Raw genomic sequence first — 16,428 nt, 5'->3', positions numbered from 1 at the left:
TTTCCCAGCACCAATGTCCCCAGTTTCTCATTCTCTCTCTCTCTCTCTCTCTCTCTCTCTCTCTCTCTCTCTCTCTCTCTCTCTCTTCTTTTGGGCATTGTGGTTTGCAATGCAGACACTGAAAGGTCATCATATATATTACTTTACCTACTTTCAATACTTAGTTCCACCTATTATTGTCATACTGGTCTCTTCTCTGTCTCACCTAGTCTCTGCCGTCCCCCCACCCCCAATGCGTGCACGCGCGCGCACACACACACACACACACACACACACACACACACACACACACACACACACACACCCCTGTGGTATATTATAACCACTGACCAGTCTTTCTGGCTCCTGTTTTCCTTGGCCTTGAATATTGGTCTCATACTATTTTTTATATCCCACATTTGGATACAGTCATTCTATATCTGTCCCTCTCCTTCTGACTTTTTTCACTCAGCATGATATTCTCCATATACATCCATTTTATAGGCAAATTTCATGATCTAATTTTTTCCTAACAGATATATAGTATTCCATTGTGTAGATGTACATATGTTCTTAAACCAGTCATCTGTTCTTGGCACCTCAGGTTGTTTCCAGATTCTACCTATAGTTGATAGAAAATTCCCATTTTCTATAGTCATTTTGGCATTATTCATCTACATAATTGGAATACAAAACCAATTTTTGTTGGAGTCATTTTTCCCCTTTTTATTTTATTATTGAGGCTACCACAGAGTTAATGGTAATGCTTTTAGAGTACCATGCTACTGTACTTCCAATACTGCCAAAGTGTCCAACACCTTCCTCCCTGGTCCTGATGTTATTTCTTGCCCCCCACTTTATTTGAACACCATGATTTGCAAAGTAGTTTATGACTATTTGTTAGAGGCATTCAATATTCCAACCCAAATGCTACCACCATTTGTCACCTTCCCTGCACCATTGTCTCTATTCTCTGTTGCATATTAATCCTAGTATTAGTCCTTCTTCTGTCTAACTTCACTTCACTCAGCCTGATACACTCCTGATCCACCCTGATCCATCCACCCACTTCACATTTTCTCACAGCCTTGTAGAATTTCATTGTGTACCTTATTTTGCAGGCTGGAGTGATAGCACAGCAGGTAGGGTGTTTGCCTTGCATGTAGCCCCACCCAGGTTTGATTCCTCTACCTCTCTCGGAGAGCCGGGCAAGCTACTGAGAGTATCTCTAAAGCTACCCGTGGTGTATTTTATATGCCAAAAACAGTAACAATAAGTCTCACAATGAAGATGTTACTGGTGCCCGCTTGAGCAAATTGACGAGCAATAGGATTACAGTGATACAGTGAAATTTTCCCAATCCATAAGCAAGAGATACGTCTCCATTTTCTATTTCCTCCTTTATTTCTTCCAGTTGTGTTTTGTAGTTTCTTTGTCCAAGTCGGGTAGCAATTTTGTTCAACTGATCTCAAATTATTTATTTTTTAAAGCACAAATGGGATTTTTTCTTTATATCTCTGTCTTCTCTTTTATTATTTGCATATACAAAAGCCATAAACTTTGTGTATTGATTCTGTAACCTTCCACTCTTCTATACAAATCTGTTGTTTCTAGGAGCTGTTTTTGTAGAGTCTTTAGGGTTTTCTAAGCATAGTATCATACAGTCTGCAAATAGTGAGATCGTGACTTCTTCCTTTCCTATCTAGATGCCCATGATATATTTTTCTTTCATAACTACCATGGTAAGGAATTCCAGTACTACACTTAATAGAAGTGATGAGAATAGGAAACCTTCACTTTTGCCTGTTCTTAGAGGGAAGGCTTTTAGTTTTTCCCCATTGAGGATAATGCTGGCTGTGGGCTTGTGTTTGATGACTTTGAGTAAACTGAGAAAAGTTCCCTCAACTCACATTTTGTTGAAATTTTAATCATGAATGGACACTGAATTTTCTTAAATTCCTTTTCTGCATCTTCTGAGAATATACTACCATATTTTAGTTTCTTTTTTTTTAAATATGATACATCATTTTGACTGACTTGTGAATACTAAACCATCCTTGCATGCTTCGAATGAATCCTATTTGGTCATGGTCTATTATCTTTTGATAAAACTTTTGATTCTCTTTGCTAGCATTTTGTTGAGGATTTTTCATCTGTATTCATCAGGGATATCTTCCTGTAATTTTCTTTTGTGTGTTGTCTCTGTTTACTTTTGGTATCACAGTGATATTTGCCTCCTAGAAACTGGGAGGCATTCTCTTTCTTCGGTTTCCTGAAAAACCCTGTAAAGTATTTGCAGTAGGTCCTCTTTAAAGGTGTGTAAGAATTAGGTAATGAATCCATCTCAGCCTGGGCTTTGGTTTTTGAGAAGACTTTTGATTAACATTTCAATTTCCTTTATAGTGATAATCTGCCCATTTAGTCCAAATTTTTATGGTTTAGCCTTGGGAGTTATAGGAATCTATGAAATTATGCATTTATTCTATGTTCTCTTGTTTCATGGCATATAGATTCTCAAATAATCTCTGTTGATATTTTGAATATATGCAACTTCTAATGGGCTGTGACCATTTTCATTTCTTATTAAGTTTATTAGGATTCTCTCTGTCTCTTATTTTGTGAGTCTTACTAGTGGTTTATCAATCTTGTTTGTTTTTTCAAAGAACATACTCTTGTTTTCATTAATCCTTAGGATTGTTTTTTTCCCCAGTTTTAATCTAGCTAATTTGTACTCAAAGTTTTATTATGTTATTCCTCCTGCCTGGTTTGGGCTACTTTTGTTGGTTTTTCTTCCAACATCTTAAGCTGTGAAGGTAAGTTATTTATGTGGACCCTTTCTTCCTTCCTGATGAATGTTGACTAAGCCATATTTTTTTCTCTTGAGACTAGTCTTGCTGTTTCCCGGAAGTTCTGGTAACTCATGTCCTCATTCTCATTTGTTTCCAAGAATCTTCTGATTTCTTTTTTGATTTCCTCTCTAACCCACTGGTTGTTCAGTAGTGAGTTGTTTAATTTCTAGGTGTTTAATCTGATTCTCCATTTCCATGTGAATCCATTTTCAGTGCAGCAGGGTCTGAACAGTTATTTAAAACAATTTCTGTCTTTTCGATGTTATGCTTTGTGTGGCAGCATGTGATTTATCTGGAGAATGTCCCCTGTGGGCTGAAAAATTGTTTATTTAGCTTTTGGGCGATGGCAAGCCTTGTACATATCTACTAGCTCTCTCTATTCCATTTCTTCTTCAAAGCCAGTATTTTCTTGCTGGGTTTTAGTTTAGTCTTTGTTGATCTACCAAGAGGTCTACTGAAATCTACAGTTGCTGTTGTGTTACTACCAATGTCCTCATTGAAGTTGATTAGCATTTGTTTAAAGTAATTTGCCAGTCCCTCATTTGCTGCTTATATGTTGATGAGTATAATTTCTTCCTGATGTACATATTCATTGTTCATTAAGAAATGCCTTTGCTCTACCTTCTAACTCTTTTTAGCCTGAAATATATGTCACTGATACATAGTTATGCCATCCCAGCCCGTTTGGAATAGTTTGTTTGAATAATTGTTTTCCAGCCTCTGACTTTGTGTCTGTGTTTGGCTCTTACTATTCAAATGTGTTTCATATCAGCATCAGAATATTGGATTTCCTCCTGCTGATAAGAGTTTTTTAATCCTTTTTGCCACTCTTTTTCTCTTAATTTCATTCACTGACAGAAATTTTGTTATGGGGTAATTTACAATATTTATGTAGAAGTTTGTTGTCTTTGTGGGCCTCTTGTACTGATCCAGGGAACATGTTCTTTGGCCTGAACTTGCTATTAATTTTAGATTGTGGTTGTATTGATTCTTGTGTTGACAATTAATTTTGTGAGTTTGGAGGGTATGCTGATTTCACTAGGGGCTAATGGACTGTTGACTTAATGTGGTTTGGGTAGCCAGGTTGACCTGGTGAGAGTCTGGTCTAAGAGGCCAAGATGTGATTCACTGGAATATGGAAGTGGAGATGAACTGGGAACCACTAAAGGGGCCACCACGGAAAAAACCACGCCCATCACAAGTCTACTTGTAGGGGAGTGTCTAAGCATTGATGAAGTTCCTGGAGTCATACTTCAAATTCTATTTCCAGTGTTCATGTTTCTACAAACACAACCACTATCTCCTGTTGCTCAGAAAACTTATGTGATTTTTTTCTATTACATCAATGCGTTGTATTACAACAATTACTTACATTGAATCAACATTATACCTAGGTTAAATCCCACATGATCATACTTCCTATATTTTTTATAACTGCATCACTGTATCACTGTCATCCCGTTGTTCATCGATTTACTCGAGCAGTCACCAGTAACATCTCTATTACACTCAGACCTGAGATTTTAGCAGCCTCTCCTTACTCGTCTTTCCCAACGACTGAGGCTCTTTCAGGGTCAGCGAAATGAGACCTATCATTACATTTTTTGGCATATTGAATACGCCATGGGTAGCTTGCCAGGCTGTGCCGTATAGGTGGGATACTCTCAGTAGCCTGCCAGGCTCTCCAAGAGATATGTATATATCTTTTACTGTATTTGGGATATGAATACGCCATGGGGAGCTTGCAAGGCTCTCCCATACGGGCAATAGACTCTTACAGCAGTCACGTTCTCCAAGAGGGAGAATAAGGCTTCCAGGAGCTTGGTCTTATAGTCTCTGGACGTTGGCTGTTGGTGGGGGTTACAAGGCACCGGGGGCAGTTTGCGGGTGTGACTGCCAAGCTACTGGAAAATGGGGGTCTTGGATGGAGAAGGTCATATAACATTTAATTCAATTCTTTAAGGTCTTGTTGAGATTTTTTGCATCTGTGTAATCATAGATATTGGTATGTAATCAAGGTTTATTTGTCAGTAAAATTTGTGCCTTGTGTATAAGGATGATACTAGATAACTAGAAGGTACTTGGAAAAATTATGATTTTGAAATAGTATGGAGGAGTTTGAGAAATATAGGTATTAGGTCCTCTAGGACCATTTGGAATACACAGTGGTAGGGCATTTGCCTTGCACATAGCAGACCCGGGTTCTATTCCTTCGCCGCTCTCGGAGAGCCTGACAAGCTACCAAGAGTATCTCGCCCGCACAGCAGAACCTGGCAAGCTACTCGAGCTGTATTCAATATGCCAAAAACAGTAACAACCAGTGGAGATGTTACTGGTTCCCATTTGAGTAAATCAATGATCAACAGGATGACAGTGACACAGTGATGAAGGACTATTTTTAATAACTCACCAATAAACAAGTTTGGATATGATCATTTATTTGGAGATATGTTTTTGATTATTCTCTAATTTCTTCCCAATAACTGGTCACTCCAAGTTTTCTGTTGCTGACTGGTTGAGTCTTAGAAAGCTGTATATTCTGTTTTTAAAATTTTATCAAATCACTGTGAGATAGTTACAAGCTTTCATGTTTGGGTTACAATCACACAATGATCAAACACCCATCCCTCCACCAGTGCACATTCCCCACCACCAATATCCCTGGTCTATCTCCCCTTTCCCACCATCCCCCTTACTCCATGGCAAACAATATAATCCATACTCTCTCTCTGCTTTGGGGCATTAAGGCTTGCAACACAGACACTGAGAGGTCATCATGTTTGGTCCATTATCTACTTTTGGCACGCATCTCCCGTCCCGACTGATTCCTCCAGCCATCATTTTCTTAGTGATCCCTTCTCTATTCCATTTGCCTTCTCCCCTCCGATCATGAAGCGAAGCGGTCTTCCAGCTATGGAGCAATCCTCCTGGCCCTTGTATATACTGTCCTTGGGTGTCAGCCTCATGTGTTGTTATTCTATGCTCCACAAATGAGTGCAGTCCTTCTATATCTGTCCCTCTCTTTCTGACTCTTTTCACTTAGCATGATACTCTCCATATCTATCCATTTATAAGAAAATTTCATGACTTCATCTCTTCTAGTAGCTTCATAGTATTCCATTGTGTAGATGTACCACAGTTTCTTTAACCAGTCATCTGTTTTAGGGCACTCGGGTTGTTTCCAGATTTTCGCTATTGTGAACAGTGCTGCAATGAATATATAGGTACAGATGTGATTTCTACTGTGCTTTTTTGCATCCTCAGGATATATCCCCAGAAGTGGTATAGTGTGGGCATATGTAAGCTGTATACTCTTAAAATTCAGACATTTGTTATATATTCTCCAGCTTAGTAACATAAAATTGTTCAGAAAAACTTCTTATGATATGTCTTCTTTCAGAAGTATGTTTAAATGCCTACCCTTTAATTTCTGATGGAGTTTACTAAAGGTTTATCTCTTTCTCATGAGATGTTATTATAATATCTAATTATATATGTTATATAACATATAACATATAATCTATAATATATAATTATGATATAATCTCTAAGAGTATTGTTTACTCTTTTTGGGAAAAAGAGGTTTCATTAGCCTTTTATTGTTTTCATTTATTTCTATATATTATTGATTTCTGCTATTACTTGTATCACTTGTATCACTTGTCATACTGTTGATCTTTGGTTTGCTTGAGTGGGCACCAGTAACGTCTCCATTTGTCTCTGTCGAGTGCTAGTGTAGCCCAATGATATCTGCTCACCCCAGGAATAGGAAAAGCCTCAAAAACCATTAAAACCGTTCATTCAGGGTTTTAATGAAGAATTCTGACCATCTCATTGGTGGGTGGCCATGCGGTCTTTAGAAGTCCCGTAGAATCCAGTCAGTAACAGCTCTAGCCCAGTGGTCTTCTCTGAATCACATTACATGTCCGGCCCATCTGATTTTTGATGTCTTGGCAAACGAGACAGCATCCCTGATTCTTGACTGTCAACAGAGATTGGAACTGCGGATTCCTTCTCTCACTTGAGTGAGATGTGATACTCCTAGCATAGGTCTTTATATTCCTCTTTGGGATACTCGAATAGTGTTCGCTTCCTGTTTGCATAGGGCCCAGGTCTGTGAGGTGTACGTTAGTGTAGGAAGAACACTGGAATCAAAAATATGTGCCTGGAGTCAGAGGTCCTGCATCCTCTTAATCACTTCTTCGGCGCTCTTGAAGGTGTTCCACACTGCTCTCTTCCTCCTGCACAGTTCTGGCGCCAACATTCCTCATGTTGAGTTTTTGACCCAGATGCACATAGCTGATGCATTTGGAGATGTTCGTTCCATTAAAAGCAAATGGAGCATCGGGTTCTAGTTTGTTTTTCATGAGCATCGTCTTGTTGACGTTCAGCTGCAGTCCGACCTATCCACACTTGCAGTTGAAGTCAGCCAGCATTTGTGCCACTTGGCTAATGTTTGGCGTTATGAGAATGATGTCATCAGCGAAGCAGAGGTGGCGTAGTTGCAGATGGTCTATCTTCACTCCCATTCCTTTCCATTCCAGTCATCTCATGACATTCTCGAGGGTGGCACTGAAGAGTTGTGGTGAAATGGTATTGCCCTGCTGAATCCCTCTTTACGTCAATGATCACTTCCCTATAGAGTGGTGAGATCCTGGTGGTGAATCCGTAATAAAGCTTGAGGAGGATGTTGATGCATTGAGTTTGAATGCCGTTTGTCTAGGGCTTTGATGATTACTTCAGTCTCAACAGAATCGAAGGCCTTCTTTAAGTCGATGAATGTTAGACAGAGCCGCATCTTGAACTCTCGCGAACAACTTGTAGACAATGGATAACAGGCTGATTGAGCAATAGTTGCCAATGTCATGGATGTCTCCCTTCAACAGAAAGGTCCTGCTGGATTTCCATTCAGATGAAACCTTGTATTTGGACACGTAGTGTGTGAAGAGCCAAGCCAATGTATTGATGAGTACTGGCGGCAGATTTTTCAGGTGTTCGGGTCTGACCTTGTCTAGACAGGGTGATGTACGCATCTTTACCGATCAAATGGTGTGTCCGATTTCGGAAGGGAGGACGTTGGGAAAGACATCCATCCTGCGGAATTTGGCATGTGGGCAGGTGGATGTGGCTGTCAAAGAGATCTGAGTAGAAGTCGTGTACCTCATGACTTCGGTAGAAGGCCAAACCTCACAAATGAGAGAAGCCCTCAGAACCAGGTTAAGCAGAATTTTGTGACCTTGTACTCCAGGTTCAATGAGACCTGGAAACTCCTACAATCTTCGGTGCCCCACCCCAGGGATCAAACTCATTCCATCCATCCTACCAGAGCCAGCTAATTTATTCACGATTTCTGCTACAGTTTTAAATTATCTTTCCTTCTACTTTGATTGTCTTCTGTTAATTTTCTACTTCATTGAGATGTGAGATTATTTATATTATTCTTGTTTCCTGATGTAAGCATTATTACTATGAATTCATCTCTTGTATACCATTGTTTTTGTTGTGTTCAATATATTCTGATAAATTGTATCTTCATTCTCAATCATTTAAAGGAATCTTTATATCTTCTTTGATTTGTTCTTTGACCCAATTGCTATTCATCACTATGTTGTTTCATTTCCAAGCACTTAAGATATCCTGGATGTCTTTTCATGGTTAATTTCTACCTTCATAGTATTGTGATCAGATAATAGTCTTGATATGTCTATTTTCCTTATTTTTGGACATTAATTATGTGTACCGGTATATGTTCTATCCTTGATAATACTTTTATGCACTGAAAAAGAATGCGTATTCAATTTTGGGAGTGTAAGGAGTATGGTAAAAGTCTACTAATGCCAGTTTTTACAGTATCTTGTATAGAGTCTTTGTTTCCGTATTAACTTTTCATCTTTTTTGATGAGTGTTTGCCTCTGCCATATCACCTAATTTATGTACATCTCCATATGCCTGTTTACTACATCATGATGACAAATGAAGGGGCTGTATATCCTGCAATTCTCTGCTAAGTTTTGTTAGGTCTGTTGTTTTGGAAATATGCTAATTTTCTAGCAACTATTGGCTGCCTTTTCATCATTTTCATGTGACTCAGGTGGCAATAACCAGAACATTCAGTGTGTGGAAGGTCAAGTATAACTGTGAGCTATATTATTTTTACCCTGAAATGGGATAGGTTTCAAATCAGAAATGCCCCATCTATGTTAAGAGAACCTGGTTGGTAAATAGAGTCTCTATCTCAAAATGGAGTAAATAGAGTCTCTATCTCAAAATCTTCACATATTGACATCTGACCTTCTGCGTTCACAGATCTGCTTTCAGATACTCTGTTAACGTCCAATGTTTCCAGAGGTCTGTTATGCTTCTTAGCTTACCACCATGCGCTGGAGAAAGATGATTCTGTAAGTTTGGATAAGTAAATGTTAATGTGTGGAGATATTTCTCAGATATTGACATGACATAAGTAACTTACCTCTGCATGGAGGATCCCAGCAACCACCTCTGGCAAGTCTGGTAGCACTGGCTCTAACCTACTCCCTACCTTTTCTCACACTAAGTCACTATGCCCACAATGCTGGCATTCTATAAAAGCCATGTGATCTACATTTCTGTCGCCAACTTACTTTTAGTAGCTTTCTCTGGTATAAAATGACTTTTGGCTATACCTGTCAGAGTCAAAATACTGGGCTACAATATACCCAGGTCTCAGATGTTGTCCAGTTGTAGTCTTATTGGTGGGGCTCACCTATGCAATGGCAATTCCCTACTTAATAACGGCATTGTTGCAATCAGATATCTTGCTGTCCTCCATTTAGTGACTATGAGAACAAATCTGGACTTCTTTAAAATACCTGAAATCTTGTGCTCTATATCCCTTGACCCTCAAAATTTTTCTTAGTACCTTAGAAAAACATGAACTGTCTTTTCCAGCATGTTAGAAGCCCAAGATTTCTCTGTGTCACACTTCCTACTGCAAGCTCTTTATTGAAGTAATCATTCTAACATAGAGCTTTTCTCCCAGGTGCACGACCAGATATATAGTTATATTTTTCTCCAGGGACTCAGGTATGGCTTTGCACTAAATGAACATATCTTTCTTTCAGCTATATTGTTGGAGAGAATGATACGTGCTTCTGTTCATTTATTTATTTTTCTCCAACCCAAAAATTATGTACCTAATGGGGTAAACACTTGGGGCACAATCAAGTATTAAAATATATTCGTGTGGGCACCTTAGCTGAGGAGGAGACTTCCAGACTTCCATTTCCCTGTGCCTGCTTGCTCTGCCACATCATTCCCCTCTGCCACTGTACCTGAGGGGGAAGGGCCCCATGTTGGTGCTAGTCCTGGGTTAGAATTCTTCTTTTGGCGCAGTTCTAAATCTTCAGGAGCTCCCTCTCGCCTATGTGCTCATGTGGGCACCTTAGCCAAGCAAGAGACTTCCAGTTTGCTATATATATATATATATAGAGAGAGAGAGAGAGAGAGAGAAAGAGAGAGAGAGAGACTAGTTTATATATATGTATATATATATACCACACATCAATGCAGTCATTCTATATCAATATTGCAAATCACAATGCTCAAACACAGAGAGAGAGAGAAGAAAAGCACTTGCCATAGAGGCAGGGGCAGGCAGGGGTTGAGGGGTGGGGGGTGATGGGAGGGAACCTGGGGACACTGGACACTGGTGCTGGGAAATGTACACTGGTGGAGGGGGTGGGTGGGTGTTGGAAAACTGTATGGCTGAAATCTAGTCATTTATGAACAGCTTTGTATGGTTATATATCACAGTGATTCATAAAAAAGTTACAAAAAATAAGTAAATTTAAGTTGACTGCTTAAATGGATTTGGACAAGGGAAAGGAGAAATATGCCCTTAGTTGGAATTCTGCCCTTGGATAGACATCTTAGGAAGATGAGACTTAGTCCTAGAAGGGATTTCCCTGAAGAAGGGCTTGAAATCTATTAATTATACAACCACAGTCATGTGCATTGCTACGTGAACCCTTTATGATTTCTCTATAACTAACGCTCTGAGATTTGAATAAAGGGCGACTTTGTACTTACATATATATGTATGTATACATATATATATTTGTGTATATAGCTCCATGGTATAAAATTTGTTTAAGCAATATATATACATTTTTCTCAATAATATTTAACTAAAATTTGTTTAACTTTGACTTCCACCATTACAAAAGGTGAAATAGTTTTCTTTGTATATATTAATAAATTTTAAATAATTCAGTAACAAAGAAAATATAATTTATATTAAGATAACATTCAGAGACTAGTTAAATTTTGAAGTGTGACTTTTTTTAGAAAAAAACTAAACTCATAAGAAATCTTTCCACTCTAGATTTCTAATTTTACAAAACTCCTTGAGTCTATCCTTTGTACTTTAAATTATCAATATACATTAGAGGTGCAGAAATGTGAAAAATTCTTGCTAGTGTCATTAATTTCTATGAAAAAATAGCCAGTTTAATTCTTAAACTGTATTTAACAACCTGATGCCATAGGAAGTTGTTATTAATAAAAGCTAAGCTTTTCTAAACTTAATTTCATGCATCCTTGACACAGCTTAAATAGCATCCAGAGATTCCAAATGAGGTCTTAAATATGTAAGAAAAAGTTGACAACTACTGTTTCCTTAAAAATATATATCTCTAGTACCCAGACATTTTAAGGAAGACTTGCTCAAAAACATTCTCCAGGCCTATTTCTCCTTAAAATATACAACAATATAATTATTTTATTAATAAATCCACAAGCCCTCTAGGAAACAGTTATTTTTTGAAAATAACTTTAAAATTATTAGGGGGATAAATGTTTTGATTAGAATTTTCTGTTTTCACAGACCCAGTTAAAAAAAAAAGTTTTAAGGTTTTGCTTAAAGCACCTCCATGGTGTTTTAAGGAAAACATGGAGGTGTTTTAAGCAAAACAATAAATGGACCATTGATAGTAAGCATATTACTATTAGACAAAATGTTTTTATATGTCATATTGTTCATTTCTTTGAATTATTTATATATTTTCCTGACATTTGTTTTCTTACCAACTACTTTTCATTGATAAACAGCATTGTCCTGTCTTTATGTGCATAAATGTTATTGTTAAATATTCTCTGCTGCATGTTCTACAACATGCCAGTCGATCAAAAGCTTATACTCAGTAGACTGGGAACACCTGTAAAGGCAATTAGAGTCCCCCCCAAAAGCCTCCGTCCTTCTCGGAGAGCCCAGCAAGCTATCCAGAGTATCCCGCTCAGATGGCAGAGCCTGGCAAGCTACCCGTGGCGTACTCAATATGCCAAAAACAGTAACAACAACGGTCCTCATTTCCCTGACCCTGAAAAAGCCCCCAATATGCCACTGGCCTACACTAGCACGCAATAGGGACCAATGGAGACATTAGTGGCACCTGCTCTAGCAAATTGATGAACAATGGGATGACTGACAGTGACAGTGACATGTTCTAAAAATTCTTTGCTATTCAAATTTCTTATTCAAATTTCTTTCTGGTGATGCATAAACATGCCATAGAAAAACAACCAAAAGGACAACCAAGAGCATAAAATTTAACAATAGTGTAGCCATTTAACTTCAACCACAATAAGAAAGTGTAGCATAGTTCAGACTGAGACCCTCTGTGATTAAATGAGCTGAAAAATCCAGTGCCTGAGTAAGATGGAGAATAGAGTATGATGCCATAAGATCACACTGACATTAGATGCGACTTTCATGTGATGGAGCTGTATCTAAGACTGGTCTACAGTGAATAAAGATGGTATGGGTTAAGCAGTAGAACACTAAAAATACTAGGCATTTTATGTAGACAAAAATTTCCTGAGCTGCATAGGTTATCCCTATGGATAAGTTGATGAATTGAATATAGGAAAAGTATATATGGAGATATGAAGATATTAAGAAAAGTTTTTTCAACCCAACTTTTCTCCTTTTTAATTTCCAAATTCTCAAATTCTCTACATGTCAAAGTTATTATATATATGTATATATATACATACATATATGTATATGTATATACATATATATACCCAGACTATTGTATGATAATGATGCCAGGAGATTTAGGAAAAATTATGTAATGAAAAAATAAAAATGGATTAACAAATTACTAGAAATGTGTCCCCCCACATGTATGCAACTTGATTATGTGGGAGAAAGGTATCCATGCATTCTAGCAATTTCCTTTTTTAAAAAATTATTTATTTGTTTTAATGAATCATTGTGAGATACATTTACAGACTTACAGACTTTCATGATTGCGCTTCAGTCAAACAATGTCTAACAATTTCCTTCACATTTTACCAGAGTAACTCCTTTATAAAAATTATTCTATTTTCAATTAGTTATTTTGAAGAATATTGCTGAACATAGACAAAACTTCCACCAGAAAACAACGCATTCAATTTTTGTGAATCCTCAAAATGTTAATTTATATTTTAGAAAACCAGTCTCTAGATATAGTTTCTAGAGCCAGAGAATTCTAGATGGTGTGAAATTGTAAAATTAACCGATCTTTTAAAAAAAAACTCTACAGGGGCCAGAGGTATAGTACAAGAGGTAGGGCACTTCGCTTACATGCTAACCCAGGTTCAATCCCTGGTGCTCCGTAACCACCAAGCCCCTCCAGGGGTTATCCCTAGCAGAGTCAGTAGTAAGCCCTGAGAATTGTCAGATGAGACTCCAAAATTGAAAATAGAAAAGTTATATTGCAAAGAGAGTCTAAACATACACTTTCAAGTAGGATTTTCCAAATTTTACTATATAGGGAAAAAAGCAGGTGATTATATATTAGACAGATTAAACATATTTATTTTTCTTATCAGTAAGTTAAAATAGTACACATATTTAATGTTATAAAACTAAATTTAAACAAAGTATTAATTCAGCACAACTACATATAACATGAAATACTAATAAATAATATTATACCAATATAAATGAAACATTAATTTATTATGATACTAGGTTAGTCTTAGCTTACACATGCAGTTTTAATTTATTTCAAAGAAAACCTATTTCTTATTGACAGCTATACTTTTTGTAGGTTTAGTTCTATTAATCAGTGTTGAGTAGCTATTAATTTATTTGCTAAAAATAAGTGGATTTCCTAAGACCTCAGCGTCCAGTACTGACACCAGTACTATATTATGTAAACCCCATGCAAAAGCCTACCTAATACCTATGGTTCATAATTTTGATTTGAAATGTGTAAGTAATACATAACTACCCTCAGAGGCTGAAGTTTTCATGTTTATACATCAAATTCTGATTTTAAGTTCCTTGTCATTATTTTCCAAGATTCAGCATAAGTACACCTGATTAAATCTTTGTTGCTATTAAAGGGAGAGGTTAAATTAATGGATCAAATTAGAATAACATGAACTTGAGGCCAGAGAAAGTAGTTTAATATATGTCTTCAACACACTTAGCTAAGTTGACATTAAGCAAAATAACTCTGGAGGCTTCTGTTTGCACATGTATAAAGTAGGTTGGTACAAATTTAACACATAAAATTGGTGCTTATAAAGGTTAGGTGATACATAGTAAAATTTAAAAAGTTGTTCCATTCCTCTTTAGTTGAGCATTAGCAGGAGAGAGTTGGGTACACTAGTGGTGGGTGTGGTGTTGGAATTATGTGCAACCTCAATCACTAAAAACTTAAAAATAAAATTTAAGATAGTTGCATTAATTTACATATTGGATAACAATTAAGTTGAAATATTTCTAAACTTGTCATTGGACATGGAGAAAAGACAGACTTTTAATTCAAATTTTGTATTGGGAAAATATTGTATTAAAAATATGAAGAAGTATAAGAATGCCATGATAGCGAAACATTTATTAACCCCTTAAGTCTGTATCTTAAGATTTCACTGACCACAAGAAATTTTCTTGAGTTTCAAAAATCACGCTAAGGGGCTGGAGAGATAGCACAGCGGGTAGGGCGTTTGCCTTGCACGCGGCCGACCCGGGTTCAAATCCCAGCATCCCATATGGTCCCCTGAGCACAGCCAGGGGTAATTCCTGAGTGCAGAGCCAGGAGTAACCCCTGTGCATTGCCAGGTGTGACCCAAAAAGCAAAAAAAAAAAAAAAAAAATCACGCTAAGTTTAAACTGGTGGAACTAAAGGAAAGAGAGAAAAAGGGAAGTGAAATAAGAAATATATGAGAATTGTGTATCATCTGTGCAATGATGTCTGTCTTTTCTAAGATGTGTGAAAGGAAAATTATGAGGTTGGATTAAGGTTGTTGAGCCTGGCAAGCTACCCATGGAGTATTCGATATGCCAAAAACAGTAACAACAATGTTACAATGGAGACATTACTAGTGCCTGCTCGAACAAATTGATGAACAACAAGACGACAGTGCTACAGTGCTATATTTTCATATTTTCTGGTTGACCAGAATTGAATTTGACATATTGTTATCAAAACCTACTGACTAGGCTCACTGTCCACGGCCCTGTTCTCCCATTAACATGTATCTCACTTTCTTTTTTCTTTGCTTGCTCATTTCCACTCTGGATAAGTCCGTGTTTTCTCTCAAAAGTGCAATTCTCCCTTTATCTTCTCTCACATCTTTCTAAATAAGATTCAGTAAAAACTATCTTGCTTCACACACACATAAACACACACAGAGCTGGATAGCTGCTTATCTTACAGGCCAATGTCTAGGATCCTTGAATCAATTAGGAATTACACTGTTATTGTCTTACAAATAAAGGTATGATTTTAGCAACATTAAGGAGAAAAGTTTTGAAACAGAGGTACAGAACTACTTGGGTCTTTTAAATAAACATTGGTGGTTCAAATATTTTCTTTTAGACATATTTTTTCGTGGGGGGATGGAATGCCCAATAATGTTCAAAGGTAGTTCACAGCTCTGTGCTCAGGATCACTCATAGTTGACTCAGGGGACCTTTTTGGGATGACAGTGATAGAACCTGAGTGCGCGGAGTGCAAGGCAAGTCCCTACCTAATATGTTATCCCTCTGGCCCCAAGACACATGAAATTTTAATGAAATTGGGAGATTTCTCTTTATGTTGAACACTTGCTTATCTCTTACTTTTGCTTTATTTTAGCTTCTTGATGGAATTGTTTTAAGAAATGGCCAAAATGCGTATAGTCTGAGATAATTTTGGTGAATGTAAACTAGTTCAAAATGTAGGCAACTGGATTAGAGAAGGAATCGCTAAGTCAATGATGGTTGGAGGGATAGTTTGGGATGGGAGAAGTGTGCTGAAAGTAGATAAAGGACCAAACATGATAGCCTCTCAGTATCTGTACTGCAAACCATAATGCCCCAAAGTAGAGAGAGTATGGTGGAGATTGTCTGCCATAGACGCAGCAGGAGGATCGGGGGGTTGCTGGGGACATTGGTGTTGGAAATTGTGCACTGGTGGAGGGATGAGTATTCGATCATTGTATGACTGAAACTCAAACATGAAAGCATTGTAACTATTTCACGGTGATTCAATAAAAATAAATATGTACTGGTTTAGTCTGAAACTTGCGAGTCTCTGGAGCCATAATATAGTTACAAAATTTTTATCCTATTTGTCTATTA

The sequence above is a fragment of the Sorex araneus genome, chromosome X, assembly GCF_027595985.1.
Source record: "Sorex araneus isolate mSorAra2 chromosome X, mSorAra2.pri, whole genome shotgun sequence".
Classification (NCBI taxonomy): domain Eukaryota; kingdom Metazoa; phylum Chordata; class Mammalia; order Eulipotyphla; family Soricidae; genus Sorex; species Sorex araneus.
Note: the sequence above shows the minus strand (reverse complement) of the source record.